The sequence below is a fragment of the Triturus cristatus genome, chromosome 8 (assembly GCF_964204655.1).
Source record: "Triturus cristatus chromosome 8, aTriCri1.1, whole genome shotgun sequence".
NCBI classification, from domain to species: domain Eukaryota; kingdom Metazoa; phylum Chordata; class Amphibia; order Caudata; family Salamandridae; genus Triturus; species Triturus cristatus.
Window position 1 is genome coordinate 759,357,314 of NC_140591.1, and position 24,232 is coordinate 759,381,545.

The 24,232-nt window shown below is 46.5% G+C and overlaps 1 protein-coding gene across 6 annotated transcripts in view; it reads right to left on the minus strand.

Annotated features, from left to right (window-relative positions):
* The window catches only part of CLDN34 (claudin 34), a 249,360-nt gene that overhangs the window by 160,713 nt on the left and 64,415 nt on the right, over positions 1-24,232 (minus strand). Inside the window, exon 4 of one of the 6 annotated variants that reach the window (XM_085620458.1) lies at positions 12,664-12,756. The exons of the other annotated variants lie outside the window; for them this stretch is intronic. The gene's annotated coding sequence lies outside the window, so the exon portion shown is untranslated. The remainder of the gene's footprint in view (positions 1-12,663; positions 12,757-24,232) is intronic. 6 annotated transcript variants of the gene reach the window in all.

The window sequence follows — 24,232 nt, forward strand, 5'->3', positions numbered from 1 at the left end:
GACACGTCTTTCAGTGCTGCCTGGTGGCCGGCTCGAGTGCTCTCGAACATCAGTGCCCTACAGAAGAGACAGTTCACTTTCAATATCAGTGCAAGGTGCACTTCCACTGCCAGAGAATCTGTCAGCACTTATAGTAGAAACGAGAAATAAATAAGCGCACAATTAAACGTTTTTATAGAACGCTTGAACTTAAATATTATATATACCGCTTGCTTATTGGCAGTCTGGTTTTGCAGGACGGTCGTTAACAAATCAGTAGCACGCCTTTTAACAACTCCAAAAAGCCGAAAGGCTGAGTCACCTCTCTTCTCCGCCCACAGGACTTAAACTTAAGCTTATTTCTGTAGCAGATTCACAGAGCTTCTTAGATGCGTACGTTGTCGTGAAGCACGTACAAAGACGCTGGTCGCCTATGCGTGACTCCGTGGCTGCGTACAAATACAGAAGTGTCTACGTCATGTGTGTGCAGAGGTGACATCAACGTCCGTGTAACTAACACAAGACTGTGTATAACTTTTGCCTCTGTAGCTGTCACCTGGGTGTGTAGAAGGAGCCGTTCCCAGAGGCTAGTGAGAGAAGTCATGGAGAAACGATGTTAATTATTTATTTCTGGTGAAAAGTAGTCCTAAAAGAAAGGCAAACAGCTTTGTGCTACTCTTCCTTACTTGGCAACAAGCCAACATCCTATTGTCTGCACAGGAGCCTCCCCACGCTACCACCCATGGTTTTTGACTCAAAGTCCTATTTACCAAAAATTGTATATTTTAAAAAATGTGTTTTAGCCACACAGCATACAATTTAAAGAGACTACATTTAAGAATAAAGATATAAAAACATTTAGAATCATTTTATCTAGTCATAAGAGAAACAAATTATCCTATATAGAAAGAGCCAAATAAAAATATATAAGAGCAACATTATTACAGAAAGATAATGATTACGGCCTCAAGATGGCCAGGTCTGTTGAGTTTCCAACCGTCCTAAATTAGTAGTGTCAATCTGTTCAATTACATAACATCATTTCCTCCCTGCAGTGCCTTATGAATGTTGTGTTTTTTTATAAAGAAAGGGAAGTAGCTGCCTCCAAGCCTACAAAGAACCGGTGCATAGGAGCTTCGGAATTACATGCTCAGAAAGTGGGATAGGAGGCTGCCCTCTTTTTTGCTGCCCCCGCCTACAGGTCATCCCAATAGCACCTTTTTATTATAGAATGGCTCAATCTCTTAATTGTTCCAGGGTTATCCCAGTATTCAGAGCATCCTATTACTTTTAATGTTTCAGTAATGTTGTCGATCGAGATGGTGCAGCTACCTGACTTGTTGCAATGTTGTATATACCCACTGTATATATGGTCTGCTACATGTTGTGTTTTTTTTTAACTGGGCCGGTTCCGAGTCTTCACACCTCACTGGGTTAAAAATGATGGAATATTAAGTCAACCATGTACAGATTATAGTAATTGCTGGTTTGTATGGTCATATGAGCAAAAGTTAATGATAAAAAGAATATTAAAAATAAAAAAAAGTAGTGTTGTCAAGACATTGCCATTTTGGGGGATATTAGGTAGACCAAACCTCAGGGAATGATCTTAGGTAGATTTTGAGCTCTTAGTTTATCCAAAGCGGGGTCCAAAACAAAATGGCTTTGATAGATGTCAAAGACTCAGTGCTGTGTGAGCGAATTCAGCCCTTAGTGCTTCCATTGGTGCACCTGGCCATAGATGTAATAGTTGCCGCAAAAATGTGTTTGCAATTTTTTACAGCCATTGTGCCTTCCTGAACCAGCACAGTTCGGCACCATATGAACCAGCAGTCAATGCATTCATTTTGTGGACTTTAACGGCAGGCTCTATCGCTCTTCTACCATACTTGCTGGAAAAGCATAAGACAGCTCCTGTATTCTGGCTCTTCACAAACTCTTTGTAGTTTGTTCTGACTCAGTTAGTTTATCAACAAAACATATTCCTGAATAGTCAAAGGATTTGACGCGATCCAGATCGGCCCCATAGATGTCAAATTTTGACTTCAGTTTTTTTTCTTGAATCTGTTGTGTTTTATTAATATTAATGGTGAGATTTTTGGAGCTGCAATAAGTTTTGAACGCTTTCAGTTGGAGGTGCTTTGCCAGATCTGTTTATGCGGGTAATCTTGCATCATTGGCACAAAGTAATAAAGGCATTTTCTCTCTGCCCAGACCATCACTGTCACATCCACATTCAAGCCTGTTAACTATTTGCCCAAGTCGTTTACAAATAAATTGAAAAAATGGGTGCAAGTACAAAGCATTGCTTGACACTGGTTTCAGTCTCCAATTCAGACATAGATCCATTTCTGGGATCATATCTCTCCTTGGTTGTGTTTTCCCAGTAAGGTTGTAGGGCAGCAAGGACTTTTTCTGTTAGTCTTTGCCCCGTCAATTCAGACCAGAGCAGTAATCTGTCAACTGAGTCGAAAGCTGTCTTTAGAGCTAGGAAGACTATATACACAGGTGATTTGTTTAATGCTACTTTTTTGGAGCCTATGAAGTACAATCCCATTACTTGATCTACGGTCCCCACTCCTTTTCTGAAGACAGCTTGAAGATGGAATAGAATCTGTTTATCTTTGGCCCATTACTGGATGGGGTTTAGGAGAAGTTTGTCATGGATGCTGGTTTGCAGGGTCATTGCAGAGACTTAAAAAAATAAATATTGGTGCTGTGATTGCTGTTCTCCAGGAAGGTGGAACCTCTTCATGCTTCTGGAAGGCACCAAATGCATTCTTTAAGACAGGTACCCAGAGTGATGTGCTATTGAGGAAAAGGTCTGATGGAATTCTGTCAAGACCTGGTGCTTTCAATGGTCTTTGACTACTTATAGCTTTGTAGATCTCTTCCTCCATGAACCCGGGTATAATCTCATGAATACCTTCTGAAATCTTAGCCAACACTATAGACGGAATGGTCATATGTGCCATGGTTGCTCAGGGCACCCTTCACTGCTAGGATGGGATTAGGGTTTTCTGGTACATGGAGGAGAAATATTCAATTCAGTCACCCAAATTCATTTTTTCTTCTAGATTGTTTGGAGGGCCCTCGCATCCCCATGTGACCAATTCCCCCAAATTATGTATATTTGTGTTCCTTGATTAACAATTGGAGCACCTTCATGGTTTGTATTTTAACTGCCCCTTTTTGTACTTAATTAGACGTTAATAAGCTTGTTTTAAATATTTAGGAAAATCTTCGCACCCAGGATTGCTATGCCTAATCCTAAAAGCGTTTGTTAAAGACTAATAGTGTTTTAAACATTCATCATCGACCCACTCTATTACAGTCACCTAGGGCTTAGCTGATGTGGTCAGAGCACCATCTTTGCGGCAACTAGTTGAGGTTAAGTTTAGTAAAATATCTTGATCACAGATTGTACATATATCAGATCTGACCTCTATTTTTAATAGTGCTTGATATTTGTGCCAGGCTTTAAGTAGCACTCTGTTTTGCCCGTGCAAGATTGGCCATTGCAATTAGTGGGCCATGGTAGCTTTCAATTTTTCTTTCAACTTTCATATCAACAACAAGGTACCTTGCCTCTAAACTTAGAAATATGTAGCCTATTACACTCAAGCTATCCTGGTTGATGAGGGGTGAAACCCCAAAACTGGTCCTAGGGTGCTTGTTTCCGGGCCGGGGAGGACCTGGCTTGGCACTTCGGGCTGGACTGTTCCCATGAGGCACAGGATCAAGACTGATTTGCACATGGCCAGGTCTAAACTGGAGTGGCATGGTGAGCAAAAGAATGATGGATTTAACCCAGATCTCTTGACTGGGGGTGAATGTTTTGATTTGTTCTGCATTACGTGTGTGTCTTTTGCCTATTACACTTGCAAGGTTACCAAACCATTCTTCGCAAGCCTATCAGATGGGGTTAGTCCATCGATTGTACAAAGGGCGCTAGTTGCCATCAATCTACTCAGTTTATGTGACCTAGCTTCAATTACCCGAGGTCTTTTGTTACAAAAGTGGCGATGCCCATGCAGACTCCTTATAAATTACATCGTGATCCAGCATCATTGCATGAGGTTTGTTGTTAACATCACAAAAGACAAGTATTAATTTAGTTCTAATTCAATTCTATCTTTCCTTTTATTTCAGATCCTCTGCCTGGTTAGTTCCTGCCTTGGCCTAATGATGTGCATCTCTAGGGGCCATATTTACAAGGCCCCTGCGCTGCCGAAACGTCACATTTAGTGACGGTCTGGTGGCGCACACTGCAGGGCCATATCTACAAGGCCACGTAAAGCCACCCAGTGTGGCTTTTTTATGACCTTGTAGATATGGACTAATGCAACGCAGCGCAAGTCGCTGCGTTGCTTCACCTTGCAATAGGGAGGCGTGCCATGGACACTGCGGTGGGTGTTCCCACGTAGCACCCATGGCATTTGACACATTCCCAGATTTATGAGATTTCGTATACCTGGGAATGCATCAGAAGCCTACGACTCCCCAAGGGGGATAGGAGAGGTGCAACGCCAGCGAAATAAAAATGTCTCCTTGTTTTTTCTTCTTTGTATGTGTGCTGCATTTTGCAGCACACATAGAAAGTGGAAATTGCCTCCATTGATTGTTTTTGTCCAGGAAGGTGTCCCTTCCTGCACGAAAACAATCAGCCCTAAAACGCAGACACCCTTGCACCATGGCACAAGGGGGGCTGCGTTGGCGCATGGCAGTCATTTGTTCACCAGCGCACTGGGGAAGGTCCTTTTCTTTTGGCATAGGGCAGTGGAGCAGGAAGGATTGTGGCACTGCCCCACGTCAACAGATTGTAAATGAGGCCCTAGGTCATTTAGCAGAGTCATTCTGGCATTTGTGTTCTCTGACGGAAGATAAACATTAAACATGTTGTACAACCAAGTGTTGCCTTTTAGCCTTTGGTGTTGTATGTTAATATTGATTCTTCTACGTAACTAAGTGGCTTGTCAACAGGGCCGGCTTTAGTGCTGGTGGCGCCCAGTGCGACAATCTTTGTTGGTGCCCCACCTCAAACTTCCTTCTCCAAGAATTCCCTCACACGCTCCACCAGTGGCCCTCATCTCTCTATATCGCCTCTCTAACATGATTACATTTGTTTTATGGCGCTATTCATACCAGTGGAGGAAGTTAGAGCAGTTTCCATCACACACACATAATACAGGGCCAATGAATCATACATGTGTATAGAAATGTGACAAAACAATGAGGATTACAAGGTGTAATAATTATAGCATAAACTCAGGATTTAAAATGTACAGTAGTGGTTGGGGTTGGCTTTACTAACCAGAGTGCATTTCTAACCCATCTTATTCTTTTTAGCAACATTAGGATAATAAAAGATTGGGGGGAAAAACATAACGTTCTAACCTATACCATGCAGTTTTCATGAAGCTCTTTGATGACAGTTCCTAACTCATTGTGCTATATTTGGGTTGTAACCTTTGAACTGCAAATAACAAAAGGATCTCTGTGACAAAAGCAGTAAACTACTGAGCACTCCTCATAAAATACAGTTTGGTGATTTCCGTGGTGCACATGCTTTGCAGCAGGCATATTAACCCTCTGCGCTATTTTATCATGACTGGAAAAAACTCTGATCTCGCTCGAGCAGGAACATTAATTACCAGAGTTATCATGACATTTTTATTATTACCCAAAAAACTGGGGGTGTTTTCAAACTTGTGATATTTCTAAACATGGTGCCACACCCATGGTTTTTCACTCATTCCCAGATTTACAAGGACCTGTAAACCTGGGAATGCGTCATAACTGTACATCACCCCAGGGCAGGCGTAACGAGGAGAAATATGTTTATTTCTCCTTGTTTTGCCTCTTTTTATGTGTGATGCATTCTGCAGCACACACAGATACATGAAACACCTCCATGGATTGTTTTTGTGCAGGAAGGTGTCCCTTCCTGCACAAAAATAATCTTGCCAACTACGCAGACACCCTTGCACCATGGTGCAAAGGTGCCTGCATTGACGCTAGGCACCATAGTGTGCGCTGGCTGAAAGGACAGGAATGCACCCTGTCTCGTGAATATGGTGCATTCTTGCCCTTTCAATTTGGCATACGCCAGCGCAGCAAAAACACTTTTGGCATTGCTCTACACCCAGTCATTGTAATTGAGGTCCTCAGTCTGGAGCGAGTGTTGATGGCTGCCAGAACTGAAGAGAGTGCTGAAATGCAAGCTGCTGATATGGAGGCTGGAGGTGCCCAGAGTGAATCAGTCATAAGTACAAAAACTAAGCCAAAGCATCAGACTGAAGGGCACAAAGTGATGTCTACATGTAAAAAGAGGTTATGATTTAACTCGGACAGGCTGTCTGGGTCTGATACTCACGGGTTCCCCCCTCTCATATGGGTGTTGAGTAGCGCAGGCCCCCAGGATCATATGATCCTTCTCTTACAGACTCCCATCGTTATTGGGCCCGTAGAGCTCAGGGCCCCACCCCACTCTTCCTCCCCGGCTATATTACACATGGCGGCAGGTCTCAAGTGACTCTCTTACCCTTCCTTGATTTAGGTTGCCCTCCTTTGTTGTAACCTATGTTCACAGTTGATTTAATTTGCACCACGCCTGAACTGTCTATGCACCGCTCAGTGGGACAGCATTTGGGCCCTGGCGCCCACTCTTGATTGACACGGTCATTGGACCCCTAGTAATCATTATTGCATAATTTATCTGCTCCTCTTCTGTTGTGGAGTGCTAGACTCTGTACTGCTAACTGTCGCTTTTCCATGATACACGCGCACTGCTCGGATTGCCTGTTTAAAATGTGCAAAAATGTTAATAAAAAGATTTAAACAAAAAAAAGAAGTTCTGATTTAGATGTGGATTTTTGTTTTCACACGAAGGTAAATGTCCCACTATTGGACAGATATGTAAAGGCTGTGGGAAAGAGAACCATTTTGTGAAGGTTTGTAAAGCAACAGAAAAAGCAAGTGCATCACGGCGCAAAGACAAAATGGCCACCAGAACATTCTAGAAGACACGTTCAACGCACCCTCACAAGGCCATGTCATGACATCAATTGAGGTAAATTGACACTGAACGAAGTTGATCGCCATCTAAATCATTGTCAAACAATTCTTCTGCCTCAAGATCAAGTGAAAGTGAGGAAGATGGTTGTGCCATGTCGATGTTTACCTCAGAGAAACGTGCGAATGTTGGACTGGCTGCATGTACAGAAAAATGTCACTCCAAGAAAAGTCGACATGCCAAAGCACCAAAGTCATACAAGCATTGTCCGAAGATTACATTGAAAATAAATGGTTGCTCAATACCTTTCATCATTGACAGTGGTGCACTGATAAAAATAATGCCTGAGAAGAAATACAATGAATAATCTCCATTGCCCCAACTTTACACCATCGAAAACCAAAGTGTGCACATGAGCTGCATCAGCACCCATAAAAAGTGAAAGTTAATTTTTAGCTACAATGAAACACAAGAAAACGAAGGTGCAAGCACCCATCCATGTGCTTCAAGGTACAGCGAAAAAGAACAAAATAGGGAGTAGAGAGGTACCACTCAACATGAGTGGTGGAGGTAGATACATCCTCCCAGGCTTAAATCAATAAACATAGTGATCCACCCACAAGTATATGTGTATGTCAGAATCTCCCAGAAAGAAGTATATGTCCCCACAATGGTGGAGAATACACACTAGTTGTTAAAATACCCCTCACACACCAAAAGGGCCCTTGGTGTCATGCTTCATCATAGGGGTCTTCCCGCCCCTCTACGGGACGGGGCGTGCTACGACCTACGTTTGCGTGGGAGCACTGTTGTTATGAGACAACTATGTGTTGTGTAGGGGTGTGAGAGGAAGGGTCTGGGGTGAATGGAAAAGTGAGATAAAAAATACCTGGCTCGTTGGTCTAGAGAATTTAATATACCGTTGAGCTGGTATTAGTAAAATGTGGGGGGAGGAGGTATATATGCCTCAATGAGCTGTGCCTCCTATGTCTGCCGACATGTTTCGAAGCTCCCCAGGCTTCTTCTTCAGGACCTTAAGGATCCCTTCCTATACTCACTGTGGCGTGTGATAACGTGATAAACTAATTGTAAACAAAAGAAAGTGTGTGTAACAAGAAGAAATGCCTTCCTGAGAATATATGATGCCTTGATAGGTCTTTATAGTCAATATACTTGATGTTTTACAAAGTGAAAAGCGTCATGAGTCTGTTGAACGGGTGGTTGGAGTGCCTGGCACTCCAACCACCCGTTCAACAGACTCATGACGCTTGGAGGCACCAGCACCCCCAGGACAGGATATACTCCTATTATTCTGGGGCTCATGACTTACATGTACGCCTCGATAGATACATGCTCACAGCTACATTACTCCCTCACATATCGGCGACTTACTCCATGGGCAGGACACACTCCAACCACAATCCACATATAATAGAGCTACCCTGGGAACAAACACGCCCACCAGTTCCGACCTGGCGGTTGCAGCCGGACCTGTTATTAGATGCACCTTTCCGTAATCTGTTAGCGGCTACGATCGCGCAATACTTCGAGGATAATACCGGCACGGCCACGACCCCTCAGACAGAGTGGGATGCATTCAAAGTTGTTGTAAGGAAGAGTTGCCTGGGAGCACAGGCGGGCATGCGGAGGCAACTGGAGGCGGATCTGACATGACTGGAAAATGTATTGCTCCAAGAGGAGGATACAGCGCTGGCAGGTAACGCGGTGCCACTAGAAGACCTCAGGGTAGAACACTCGGGATTGCTGGATCGGCTCCGTGACTTAAACTACGCAGCACACTCTGCGCGCACACACCATATGGGTGATAAGCCGGGTAGATTGCTGATGTGGCTGATACGCCAGGATGATAAGACGACACCTGTGACGGCACTACAAACAATACAAGGGGTGGAAGTGTATGCCCAGAAAGACATCCATAGCGCCTTTGTGGAACACTACGCTGCAGTGTATAGGTCCTACTCGGTAGCCACGGCCGCCGAAGTACAGGACTTCCTATCAACTGCAACCCTGCCGCAGCTAACAGATCAGCAGAGAGAGGACTTGAGCGCCCCTCTACAATCGGATCAAATAAGAGATAGCATTTATGCACTATCCAATGGCAAAACACCAGGCCCAGACGGACTACCGACCGAGTTTTACAAGGCATACTCGGACGTGCTAATACCAGAACTGCTGCATGTGTATGGGGCGGCGCTGGACTGTGCGACTCTCACACCCACACAAAATGAGGCCAAGCTGGTCTCATTACTAAAACCTGGCAGAAACCCGGTAGCACTAGGCTCATATCGCCCATTAGCTCTGTTAAACACAGACTACAAGATCTTGGCCTCCACTCTTGCTAGACGTATAGCCCCGTTTGTGCCGTCTCTGGTACATGAGGATCAGAACGGGTTTGTTCCTAATAGAAGCACTTCATATAATATCCGCAGGCTGTTTAGAGTTCAGAGGTATGCAGCGGGGACCTGGCCTCGATCCGGATGCCTGATATTAGATCTGGAAAAGGCATTTGACTCGTTGGAATGGCCTTATCTAGCAGCGGTCCTGCGCAAATTCGATCTAGGTGATGAACATCCACAGTTGGTGCAATTGTTGTACCAACGCCCAACAGTGAGAGTTCGTACGGGCAAGCTGCTGTCAGAGGAGATTAGGGTGAGACAAGGCACTAGGCAGGGATGCCCCCTGTCACCACTGCTCTTTTCCCTAGCTATGGAACCATTGGCCGCTCTCCTTCGTGGGGATGGCGAGGATTGGGGCATCCCTTTAAACGACGGAGTACACGCGGTATCACTATATGCCGATGATCTGTTAATATACATAAGAGACTTACACGCTGTACCGCTGGGGATCTCAGCACTATTTAGTAGCTTTGAGGCAATATCAGGTCTTAGGGTAAACTGGGCCAAGTCGGGCGCCTATTCTTTCCCCGCAGATGTGGCAGAGGTAGATATAATAATTATTGGGACTGCACTAAATTGGTATCCAACCACGTTCCGGTACCTAGGTGTATATATATATCAATCCCCTAGAGATTTGCTGGAAGGTAATCTAGTTAGAGCCATTTCCTCTATCAAAACGCAGATGCAATTCTGGAGGACGCTGCCGCTGAATGTGATGAGCGCGTCACCTTGACGAAAATGATAGTGCTGCTTAGGCTCCTGTACCACTTTGTGAATCTCCCTGTATACGCACCGGTTCGGTTATTTAGAGAACTGGAGGGGTTAATCCGGGGCCTGATTTGGAATGCAGGGCGCCCCCGCATTGCGCTACAGAAACTGTATGCGCACCCGGAAAGTGGGGGGTTGGCAGTGCCCAACCTGGAACTTTACTACTTGGCCGCGCAATTGCAATGGGTGACGAAGTGGCTAAGTGGGAAAAACCTCATGGACACTGCGACAGACACAAAAACCTGGACGCAGAATCAGATCTGCAGACTGTTTCACCCGTTGGCAAACATTCCCCGACCAACACAAATACACATCGAACTGGCGCATAGATGTTAATAATAATAATAATAATAATACTGTATTTTATAAAGCGCGAACAGCTACCTCGCTAGGAGGTGTCCCGGCGCTAGGAGAACATAAATGACCTGGAGGCTAAAAAAAGAAACGCGAGCTAACGGGGTTGAGTGAAGAGCCACGTTTTCAGCAGTTTCTTAAAGCACGGTTCCGAAGGGGCCTGTTGGATTTCTTGTGGTAAAGTGTTCCATAAAGAAGTAACGTTTGCCGAAAAAGTCCGTCCGCCTAGTCGAGCTTTTTTCGTGCGCGGGACGGCCAGTTGAACGCGGTAATTGGACCGCAGTGTGCGGGTTTGGGAGTATCTCGGGAGGTGGTTTTTCAAGTATTCTGGGCAGGAGCCATACAAGAGGAGCCTTTACTTAACGAAAGCAACACTTCCATATGCACCAACATTACCTCTACTGGGGACACCTAGGGGTAGAGAATATATAGCTGACGCGACATTAATGCCTTGGCTGGAGGCAGGAGTGGAAACACTTGGGGATTTGTATATGGAAGGCACACTGATGACGTTTGAGGCACTAACGACAGATACTGGACTGCCGGGGGGCCAATTCCTCACGCATGCAACCATCAAACGGACGCTTGCTCTAGCGTGGGGGGACATTACACAAGAACCGCCAATGCATCTATTGCTGCAGTATTTGCATGTGATGGGAGAGGGGTCGCATATAATACACTGGTTGGAGCAGGCCCTTCGTAGCCAAACAGGGACGCCGTTACACAGGCTTCGGGCTAGCTGGACTGGAGATAGAGGCCGCCCGTGGACGGACAAGGAATGGGAGCGGGTGCTGGCCAGCGCCACCCATGTCCCACGTAACTCAAGATTCAAGTTAATACAGACATACATACTACATAGGGCATATCTATCCCCAGATAAAATTAATAGGTATTTTAATGTTAATACCTCCGAATGCCCGCGGTGCCGTCTCCAGGATGCCAACCTGCTACATATGCTGTGGTCTTGCCCCAGGCTCCACACCTACTGGCGTGCGATATTAGCAACGCTCACTACATGCACAAGCATAGAAGTGCAAGATAACTGGGAAGTTTGTATTCTGGGGCTCTATAGAAGACATAAAACACATAGAGCAAGTTTCCGATTCCAGGACCTGGGACTCATAACGGCGAAAAGACTCATAACCAAAAGATGGAAACATAAGGAACCGCGAGAGATATCGCACTGGAGGAAGTCGTTAGAGGTGTGGGCGCAGGCGGAGAGCACCACCCTACACAGAGAGGAGACAGCGGGGTTGAGAAAGCACCCCATTGCACAGGCTTGGGATGACATGCTCAAAAAGCTAATGTGCTCCGATATCCCGCAAGAGTGGACGCCTGCACAACAGGGGGGGCCTAACGCTTGATACGCCACCAAATAGCAGAGGAGGCGCTGCAACTATATGCTACCTCACCCAGACTGACTGACACAGACCGACATCTTGCATTCCTTAAGTATATTAAATGTAAGTGGACATGGCCCTGACAGCTATACACCTAGAACTATAGTGGTGGCAGCCCACACTCCCCAATAGCATATCAGTAGAGACACGGCTATTTATAGATGGTAGACGCACCAATTACTTCGTACATTACTATAGCACATTGACATCATTTATTAGTTGAGTTTTATTGTTAGATGTTGGAAAATATTTCTTTTTCATTTTACGTGTTGAATATTATAAGACACACAAATGAAAATAAGAAGCGAACAGAGGGGACATCTCAGGGCATATATAGCTCTAGCTGTGTGTAGGACTGTTTCGAGATATACCTTAACGGCTGAGCTTTGCAAAGCGCGGTCTTCTCATGCAAGAGCAGAATATTTCCTGTTTAGTATAATGACTGCATGTCCTGAGTTCTGTTGCACCCTAAACTACAGTTGGCAATGGGTACATTAAAAGCTTCCATCCCTGCGCCCGGTTGGAGATGCTAGAATGTACAGGCGGTTAATGCCCTAGAGACTTAGCTGCTGGATGAGTATTCAAGCGCTATGGTTAAACATGATTCTAAGTTTACGGAGAATAGCAAGTGATACTCATTTATGTCAGACAATTGAAATGTTGTTTTGGAAAATTATAAAGAAAACGTATTAATAAAAAAATATTCAAACAAAAAATAATTAATGCTTACCACGAAATAGTAAGTCAATTCCCTTCGTTGTTCATGGTTTAGGAAAGCTTAAGACTACGAAAGTAAAGTTGCATATTAATGAAGATTTCCATCCTGTTGTGAAGAGACATAGACAAATTGCTTTTCACTTACAAGAAGCAGTTGAAAAAGAACTTGAATCAATATTTAAATATGACATTATTAAGCATTAAACTAGCCCGGTGCCATGGGTTTCTCCCATAGTGGTAGTGCCCAAAAAGGATAGTGAAGGAGCTGTATGCATATTCGTTGACACGCGTCAAGCAAACAAGGCAATGAACGAGAACAATATCCAGGTCCACATATTGCTGATATGATAACACAATTAAATGGTGCAAAGGTTTTCTCGTGCCTTAATTTAAATAAAGGTAATCATCAGTTGGAACTCGAAGAAGGTTGCAGGCATATTACAACCTTTTAACGCATGTTGGTCTGTTTCAATACAAGAGACTCAGGGGTATATTTACAAGAACGCGTGATAACTACTGCATGAGTAGCGTAACGCAACTTTCAATATCGCAGCCCATCACAGGAAAATATCCCCGTGTCAACTGTTCGGCACCTCCACTGCGGCACTGGCAACCCAACGTCAATGCAGCCGGAGTGTCCAGGAGGTCACTGGAGGAGGTCAGGAGGCGCTGGAATGATCTGAAAAGGCAGACCAAACATAAGCTCGCCGCCAACAGGGAGGCAGCAACGGCGACTGGAGGTGGGAGTCCTGCGCCACAGGAGGAGCTGGATGAGGTGGACAAATGATGGCCACAGTCAGCAGTGAGGAGACGGTGGCAGGATTGGGGGGCCTGGACACAGCACGATATGACCTGACCCAACAGCAACAGGGTGAGTAACCACCAGGGGCGGGGGGAGCGGGGGAGATGGGCACAATGGCACCCATGCACAAGTATGCGTAGCACACTGCACACCCACAATGACCGCGGAGCATGTCCCTGATTGGCTTGGCACACTGCAGCATACATAGAAATGCCAAGTAGACCCCCATCCACAATGTACACAGAGGGCCCCCCCATCACCAATATCACACCGACCCATGCAAATGTGATGAATCCAGCAAAGCAGCAGCTCTGTGACTCACACTGACTATACAAGTAACACTGCATGTCCGACAGCATGGCATCTGCCAAAACAAATGACATGGCCCACGAATCGACATGGAGGTAGCCCAGTGCTGATCACATCCGCAAAAGGAGCAGGTCACACTCTGACATGTCCACGTGCACCCACAACCCATGCCCTACGAAACACGCAGCAGACGAACAACGCACCAGGCCACAAAATCTGTCTGAAAGCACATATAACCCAAGTACAAAGCTAATCAGGCCCCGAAAAGTACACAATTCAAAGGCACCCCGCCTCAAAGGGAGAAGGCTACATGTGATCTGAGCTGCAGGGGCAACTCCACCACAATGCAGCACACACACATAGCAATCACAGAACATCAGCAATGACGCCAATGTGGCACAAAGTGCAACACCAGCACCGCAGGACAGAGCTCACAACAGGTTATGCTCGTGTGTAGTGACTGACCACTCACATTTGGCATTGCGTGACACTGTGTGATGACAATATACTGGTACTATCACACATCCGTCATGTAGTCGAAAAACACACTGACTGCCATCAAATAGCCAGCTCCCCCAAAACATTCATAATATACATTGGCATGCAGTCTGAATGTAAAATCTGAAAATCTGCAACATACATGTGAAACTCTGTTAACCTGCATCTCCCCTTTACATTGCAGAGGGACAAGCAACACCTCCTGCAGAGCACACCACACCTCCCATCAGTGATGAGGAGGAGGACAACCTGCACATATGTCAAGACACCGAACAACGGATAATGGAAAGCCTCATCACCCCACCCCCAGGAGCAGGGCAGGCCAGCTGCCTCGAGGTGACCCTACCACCTGCACAGACCACACAGCAGGAAACACACACCATCACGGCTGTCTACCAGGACCCCTGACCAATACATGGAATTCCAACGGCATGTGTTGGGTTGCCAGGTGAATTTGGCTGATCAGCTACGGGTGGGTTTAGAGCTCGTGACAGCCAAACCCGATGCCATACTTGGGTGTCTGAGTCCCATCAGGGACCACGTACATTCCCTATTGGACACCCCCTGTACGCACCATGCTCTGCCACAGACCTTGGCTGACCTCGCTGGTGCCATGAATTGAATATAAGAACTGTCTGGTCATACAGGCACCAGCGATGACAGCACAGAGTTTGCACAGCTGCGGAGATCAATGGGTACCATGGAGCAGATGCATGCTGGAAGGATGTCTGCCACGGTTGGACACCAGCGAATAGTAGCTGGGAACTTCAATGCCCTGCAGTACTTTATCTTGCCATTGCTGTGCCACTGAGCCTTTCCCAGATGACTGCAGTGGGAACATCGACACACAAAGCTCCGATCCCTGATCTGTTTGTGGCACACAGTGATGCTGCCCCATCACCTTCGCTGTCTGATGTGTCGGTGGCACACAGTGATGCAGCCATCACCCTGCCACACACACCGGACACAGAACCTGTATCAGGGGAGTGAGTAGGGGATGTGAACTACTGTGTGAGGAAGGAGGCAGTAGCATCCATCACCACCATATGGCCTGTCCCTGCCTGGCCATGACCTATGCATCTTTCCCTGGGAAATACCACCTACTGACCACCGTAACACTCAGCGACATTCACCCGGACCCCGACACAGACTGCCATTTCGTCACCACTGGACAATTACACAACAATCCTGCTGCGGACTACACACTCCCTTTTCCTAATCACTGTGCAATCCCCAAAGGACTCTGGTTGGCCCACCACTGGGCTTCCATGTGATGTGGGCTTGAATGGCCATGTACAGCCCCAGTTCCCGCAATCACCTGAATGTGAATAAAACATTCTGAATCACACAGATGTGTCATCACCATGTTCACTCACGTATGGAGGTATGGCTGGATGTAGGGAGAATGATTGCACATGAAGGTACACCCTGGTAACTGACATCTATGCGCATGTGTATCCCTGAGACACATGGCCAATTGGATGACTGTGAAGGTGAGTACTAGCTGTGTCCCCATTGCACATCAACAACAATCTCACAGCCCCCAACGTAGGCACACGTCCATGTATTGAATAGGGCTGTGTGTAGGACTGACCAAAACCAAAGCAGGCCTGGAGTGGTGTCCTACACCACATGAGACACCAGAAGTTCACATCGCATACCTACTCACACACATATGTGTGGACACAATCTGTTGTGATATATGACATTGCTCTACAAGGTCAGAGGTGGGACACCATACTCACATTGCTGTAGTCACGTAAGGGCACATGTCGTCCAGCACCTATCCAATTACACTGTCCGGCTCACAGAGATGGAGCTTGCCAAAGGGACACCCCCACATGCGTCAGTCAGTTCCTACCTGTGTAGGGACGATGCTCATTGTGGCACACGAGTGGAGAATCAAACAACACACCTCACAGTTAGACACCAGTGGAGTTGCATAGACTTTATTGGCATGTTGCTGTCAGTACGGATGAGGCAACGGCCACAACAGGCAGGGACATGCTTAAGACACTTACACACATTTCAAGGTTCATGATATGTTGGGGTTAAAATGGGCAACATTCATCACGGATGGCAACGCTCTCAGCCCACCTTGCCTTGCTGGATGATTCATGTTTTTTTTGGTGTCTGCCCATTGCCCCGTGTGAGGGGGCACGATTCACTGTCCATGGGATCAGCATAGTGCTCTGCCTCCGGAGTGCGCCGATTGTCTGCTCTGCTGACGGTGATCAGGTGTGAGGGTTCGACAGTTTCACATGTCGTGCTACATTGCCATGTGTGTGCTCTCCCCCAGCAGTGTGTCTGAATTGGCAACGTTGCCAAACGACGTTGTGTTGCACCGGGCATCACCTTGCACATGTGTGTATACACATGCGTTGTTTCACGCACATGCATCCAGAGACCGGATGAAGGCAGACGTGTCCTCTGTTGTGGTGGGATATGTGGACATTCCCCACGATGCAACAGGTTGTTGGGACATGTGCTTTGAGTGCCAATCGGATGTGGCTGCAGGAACATAGTTACTCGTCCATGTATGACCGTGCAGCTTCATATGCAATGTGTTCCAATAGTACGTCGTTGTCGTGTTCAAGGAACACCAGGATGAGCCAATCCATTTCGTGGTATGGGCAGGTGTGCTCAGCCCACGCCATTTCACCGATCCTCAACACAGCCCAATAGGGGAGCGCCTCGATGTGGTCAGTGCACATGAGGAATTGTGCAATCCCCCAAGCACAACTACCAACACATACGCAGTATGTCAGGGCATCCCATGCACGGCTGTCCCAGTTACACTCCTGATGGTGATCCAACAGGGGGCGCAGACACAGGTCATAGTCCAATTCATCAACAGTTGTGTTGGATAGGCAGACATCCATAGGATACTCGAATGTGCATGTTCGGCAGTAGAACCAGGGCTGGACGCATGTGACGTAGGCAATGCGCAAGCGGAGCCGGTAACTGATCTGCTGCACTGCCAGTGGCAGTGCGCCCAGTAAATGCAGCATACGTGCACGGTACTGTTCCATGTGACGTGGGTTGTGCATGTGCCCGGTGTGGCCTGCCATTGCGTTGGTGCATCTCATGGAACCCGCACTCTTCTGAACTGCGGCAGTTGTGTGGAGGATATGCCACAGCTCTGAGCAATGACTTGAATGTGTGTGCAACGTTGGGGAGAGTGGCTTTCTGTTTCCGTGTGTGTCAAGGGCATCCCATGCAGGGGTACCACTGGCAGGGGCTTCTGTGTGTGGATGAGTCGGATAGTTCATTTGCGGAATGCGTGGTGTGGAAGTCGTCCCCGTCTACCATGGCATCTCTCTCAGGGTGCTCCCGGTGCGTTCAGGTCGAAGGTCAGAGGTGCAGGTGTCCTCCTGCCTTCTACATTGCAACAATGGAGCTTTCATCCCTGATGTTTGTCTGTCTACTACTTGCGTTTTCGGAATGTGATGTGGCTTTGGCGCTCAGATTGGGACACGGCCTTGGACTCATGGTGTACGGATGGCGATTCACACACACATGTATGTTGGCTTGTGGAGCCAGGTGGCCGAGAGACCTTGTGCTGCTTGTGCAATCTCACTCCGTCTCTCTCCCTTGCTCTCTCCCTCTCTTTCATTTGGTGGGCTTATGGCACACCTTCTTCTCTTGGGTTTGGTCTTCCAGGCTGTGTGCTACGGATTGTCCAGTGAGGGGCCGCTAGGACTCATCCTAAGGGTTGTCTCGGCTTTTGTTTGTATGGTGTTTTGTGTTGGTTGATTGCATTGCTGTTTGACTGTGTCTCCATTTTCTGGCCACGCAGCTCTGTTGATTTTCCTGCTTGTGCGACATCAGGCAAAATGTTTGTGTTGGGATTCGTGGTGTTGGTGTGCAGTTTCTTAGTCCGGGGCTGGGGTGGTCCCGGGGGGGTGGGGATGTTGCGGGCCTGGGTGTGGTGTCAGTGGTTGTTGTGGCCCTCTTGGGTGTCTGGGCCGCATGATGAGTGGCTCCATGGCATCTGTTGCCCTTCCGATGTGGCCCTGGGCTGGTCTCCCTTTTGTGGTGGAGGCTGCCGTCTGACTTAACACCAGGTCAAGCAGGTGTAGATTTCCTGGTGCTAACGCGCCTTATCGCCGGATTTGTGTTCTTATCGCAGATCTGTCTGGTCGTTGTGAATGTTGAGGAGTGGTGTGGTCGCGGCTTTTGGCACAGGAATGCCCACTCTGCATCTCATTAACGATAGTTGCGGGGGTCCTCTGTGGCGATGTTTTTTGCGGCTGCTATCGCAGGTAAACTGGGTCTGTGGGCTGTTATCACCAGCTTGTGAATGGGGTGGTACATTTATCACGACTTTGGCTGCGATAAAGTGCCGTTAATTCGACGATGGCTCCTTGTGAATATGGCCCTCAGTTTTGGTGTGTGCGTGACGTGCCATACAACCTGTTCCGAATGCATTTAATTATAGCAATGACATATTGATTTTCGAAACTACACCGAAGGAGTATAATAAAGTTCTCATACAACTATGTTGTTTACTTACTGATGCAGGTTTGACTTTGAATACAGACAAGTTGAGTTCCACAAGACAAATTTAAAGTTCTTTGGCTATATCTTTTCAGATGGGGGTATGACACCTGATCCTGCAAAAGTACAAGCCCTGTCAAATCCTTTCTTGGCATGGCAGTGTTAGAAATGGAGGTCTCTAGTTGGCAGTGGCTTGCCCCCTATCCAGGTAGGGACCCCTATTCTAGTCATGGTAAGGGGATTACACAGCTAAGATAACCTCTGTTCACCCACTTGGTAGCTTGGCATGAGCAGTCAAGCTTATCTCAGAGGCACTGTGAAAAGCATTTGTGCAAACACATGCAGTAACACAGTGAAAATACTACAAATGGACACCACACCAGTTTAGAAAAATAACCAATCTTCATCTAATTAAAACAATACCAAAATGGCAAACATCCAACATACACAAGCAAAGATATCACTTTTAAATGGTTCAGTCCATAGGAAACTATGGATGCATCACTGTAAGCACAAAGTATCTGGTATGCTTCAAACTCAAGGACAAATAGCAGGTGCAGGGGAGGTGAGGCACCGGAAAAGCAAAGCATTGTGTCAGTTCCTTACTCCCAGGGGAGATGATGCGTCAGTTCGCTACTGCCAGGGGAGGTGATGCGTCGTTTCCTTACTGCAGAGCAGGGAAGATTATGCCTCAGTTCTTTACTGTCAGTGGAGGTGATGCATTTTTTCCTTATTCTGAGGGGAGGTGATGTGACGATTTCCAGACATGCAGCCTCAGTTCCTCCCTGCTGGGCTGCGTTGATGAAGAAGTAGCACACAGGTGAGATACATCGAAAATACGGACACACTGGGTCGATGCGGTGGCGGTGAAACAGGTGGTGCTTCGAATTTCCAGCCACGGAGCAGGTGATGCGTCGATTTCTTCAGCTGCACAGCAGGGCCTGTGTCAGAGTCGGAGATGGTGCCTCGGACATTGGAGACACAGTGCTCAGGACTAAGGCTGCAGTGATTTTACAGCCACATGGCAAGCGCTATGTGGTACTTCAGCCTCACTGCGGCGGTGCATAGATTTTTCAACTGCACGGCGATGCTGCATCAGGAACTGCATGGATTTTCTTTCTTCTTTGCCGCAAAGCTACCTCCAAGGGCACAGAACTGGAATTGCACAACTTGGCAGGTCAGAACACTCAGCAGAGTAGTTCAGGGGCTGCAGATGAAGTCTTTGATGGCCCTGAGGCTTCTTAACAGGAGGCAAGTGCACACAAGCCCTTGGAGAACCTTGGCAAACAGGATACAAAAAGCAAAGTCCAGTCCTTTTGCTGTCCAAGGCAGAAGCAACAAGTAGCAGGCCAGCACAACACAGCAACAAGCAGAGTGGCAGTTCCCCTCCGACAACTTCTCCAGCTCTTTTTCTTGGCAGAATCTCCTCTTGGTCCAGAAGTGTTCTGAAGTTATGGTGTTCTCAGCTCCAGTACTTATACCAGTTTATGCCTTTGAAGTAGGCAAAGTTCAAAGAAAAGTCTCTGTAGTGTACAAGACACAGCCTTCCCCTGACCTGGCTCTAGACACACTACAGGTGGGTAGAGACTGCTTTGTGTGAGGACAGGCACCACCCTATTCAGGTGTCAGTGATAACTCCTCCCACCACTCTAGCTTAAGAAGATCCATCAGCCTGATGATGGGCCATCAGGATAGGCAGGGCACACCTCAGCTCCCTTTGTCTGACTGTCTAGAGTGAATGCACAAACAGCCAAACTGTCAGTCTAAACTAAACGTGGATTCCACTGGCAAGCAGAGGCACAGAATGGTAACGCAAGAACATGCCCACTTTCTAAAAGTTGCATTTTCAAAAACACAATTTAAAAACCAACTTCACTAAAAGATGTATTTTTAAATTGTGAGTTCAGGGACCACAAACTCCAAATCTCCATCACTTCCCAATTAGAAGTTACACTTGTAAAAGTTTACAAGTCAGCTCCAATGATAACCTATGGGAGAGACAGACCTTGCAATAGTGAAACACGAAATTGGCAGTATTTCACTATCAGGACATGTAAAACACACAAGTACATGTCCTACCTTTCATATGCACTGCACCCTGCCCATGGGGCTACCATGGGCCTACCTTAGGGGTGCCATACATGTAGAAAAAGGGAAGGTTTGGGCATGGCAAGAGGGTATACTTGTCCGGCCAATATGCCAGTTTAAAAATGCCCACATAGGCAATGCAATGGCAGGTCTGAAACATGGTCGCAGGGCTACTTATGTGGGTGGCACAACCATTGCTGCAGGCCTACTAGTAGCATTTGATTTACAGGCCCGGGGCACACACTGTACACTTTACTGGGGACTTACCAGTACTCAAATATGCCAATAATGGATAACCAATCATAATTACTATATACACAGGGAGCATTTGCATTTTAGCACTGATCAGCAGTGGTAAAGTGCCCAGAGTTCTAAAACCAGCAAAAACGAAATGCAGCACACAGTCAAAAACAAGAGATCAGAAACAAAAAAGGCATGGGAAAACACGCCAAAGATACCAGGTCTAACAGCCAGCTGTTGTTTAAGATACATACGAGACTTTGTTACTATAAGTGCTCCCTTACAAGAGTTAATAAAAACATTTTTTAATTCAAGTGGTCACAAGAATGTGTGAGAAGGTTCACGAAAATCAAACAAGCCATTGAAACTGTTGCTGAAATGACCAACTTCAATCAAAAGCTTCATATAGAGGTTTTTGTTAATGCTAGCCCAGTCGGACTAGGCACTATCTTTGCACAGCACAGCACACACCCAAATGCTTGAAGGCATATTGTGGCATATGCCAGCAGAAGTCTGTCCCAGGTAGAACGTGCTTACTCATAACCTGAGAAAGAAAGTTTAGGTGTGGTATGGGCTTGTGAACATTTCCATGTATCCCTGTGCGGAAAGTGTTTTACGCTGGTAACTGATAATCAAGCTTTACTAACTATCATTGGCAATTCAAAATCCAAAATGTCTCCTTGCATTACATGGTGGAGACTATGATTACAAGAGTACAATTATACCATTGTGCATCGTTCACATAAGGATCCAAACCACGCTGACCTATTTTTCAGAGTCCCTATACAAGGTCAGGGTATTTCATCCAAGACGGTTGAAGACTGGATTGATTTCATTGTTTCTTTATGAACCGGCCCCTTAAATTGATTTCTAAGTAAGGTAAAATGGCACTTGCTATTCATAAAGACTTCAATGAGAGCATGAAAGAACGTATTCATAACCTGCCTCTCAGCACATACAAAAGGAATTACAAAGCCTGCGCATAACCTCAAAAAGAACATCTAGTAATCATTGCACGGCCTTCTCCACTAGTTTGAAGTAACCAAAAGGTCCGTAAATGTTGGATGACATAATAAAATAAATTAATAAGAGTACCTGTATGCAACTTCAAAAAGATTATCTAATAATAATAATTTCACTGTCTCTTTTACCGGATGGAATTAAACAAAAAGTCCGTAAATGTTGGATGACATAATAAAATAAATTAATAAGAGTACCTGTATACAACCTCAGAAAGAATATTCAATAATAATTATTTTGCAGCCTTTTCTACTGAATGGAAATAAACAGAAAGTCAGTAAATGTTGCATGACACATACATTTAGAAGAGAGCGTCAATGAGGATCTGTCACTACTGCTCTTGAGTTGCAGGTTATGCTATGCGCTTTGTATTTTTATGTCACATTATGCTAAACCTTGACTCTCTGTGTAAGCACATACATGGGCTAAACTACCCCCTGCAGGACATTATACATGGGATAAAGTACTCCCAGCTGAACATCATAAGGATATTGCAAGCCACCGAGGAGTTCCATGATGATATAGAGGAAAATGGATGAAGGCTGAGTTATTTTATAAGCTTATGGAACTAAGATGACTTGCAATATCCCTATCATGTATGGTAGTGGGTACTTCATTTCCTATATTGCATGGTCTCACTGTTGGACTTGGCCCTTTTTGCAGTGTCATCCCTAAACTTTTTGCCTTTCTCCTAGCCTTTTTTCTGACATGGTGTTGGTGGTTTTAGGCCTCTGGGCACTTTAGCACTGCTGTCCCGTGTAAAGTGCGCGCGCTCTCTGTGTTAAATATGGTAAGATTGGTCTACACCTGTTTTGGCCTATTTAATTTACCTGTCAGTCCCTTGTAAAGTGATATCTCATATACCCAGGGCTGGTAAATTAAATGCTACTGCAGCTCTGATTGCGCCGCCCACCAGAGTAGCCTTTCAAACCTATCTCAGGCCTCTGCCATTGCAGGGACGGTGCGCGCAGTGGTACTGCCACTGTGACGTGGCACCTAAAGTGTGTGCCATGTCCGTGACCCCCTTTTACTACATGTCAGTCACCCCTAAGGTAGGCCCTAGCTAGCCCTATGGGCAGGGTGTATTGTAGGTAAAAGATAGGACATGTACCTTAAGTGTGTGACATGTCCTGGTAGTGACAAACACCCATTTTGGTTTCTCACTACTGTGTGGCTGCCCTCCCATAGGAATGCATTGGGGAATCCCTGATAAGTGTTTCAGTGGTAATTCCTAATATGCATGTTCAAGTTTGGTATGTTTGGAATAGTGCTAATAAATGCAACGCAATGGTGTGCACAAATTTATTATAACTATTTTAGAAATGCCACTTTTAGAAGTTGGCATTTCTGTGCGCTATGTGTCTGCCTGCCTGATGTGACATCTACATTTTGAGTAGTGGGAGGGGAGGTCCCTGGTCCCTGAATAGGATTGTGCCTGCGCTAGTGAATGCTGGCTCCACCCCCCTGAGGTGTGTCTGATGGCAGAGCCCCATCTCTGAAAGGAGGGTGTGAGCATTGTAAGGAGAGTGCTCCAAAAAACCCCAGAACCATTTGCATCTGGTTCCCCCATGCCCTGCACTACAGACAAAGGAAACTGGGGTATAAATGTAGGGGCTGTGACCCCATGAGATGTTCCTGTTCTGTGCTTTCTTGGGCTTACTTGGACTAGTGGCTGGCAGGCTGCCAGCCTGCCAGGAGGAACCGCTGCTGGGGGTGGACTTGCTGCCCTGCTAGGCAGCTGATGGTCTGCTGGCATTGGAGCCCCCAGCGTGCTGGCCTGCCTGTGTTTTTTATTTGCCCAGCCTTGTGCCCCTGAAACTTAGCCTAAGCGCCTTGTGAGCGCTACATCTTTGTTGCAGAGAGCCCTTTTGTGGGCCTGATCCCAAGGAGTGGGATTCCACCTGGCCTGTGCACTAGGAACAGCGAGGTCGTGCAGCGTGTGTTGGGCTCCATTGCTCGGAGCTGAGACGCTGTGGAGAGCGCCCCTGATTGCTGGGCACGGGGGTCTTTGGAGCTTACGGGAGCTCGAGGGGCAGATTGTCCACAAGCGCAGAACCAACTGAACCCATTTTAACAAACCTTCATTAAGGAAAGTTTGAGTAAAAACTGCAGGTATTCAAAATTA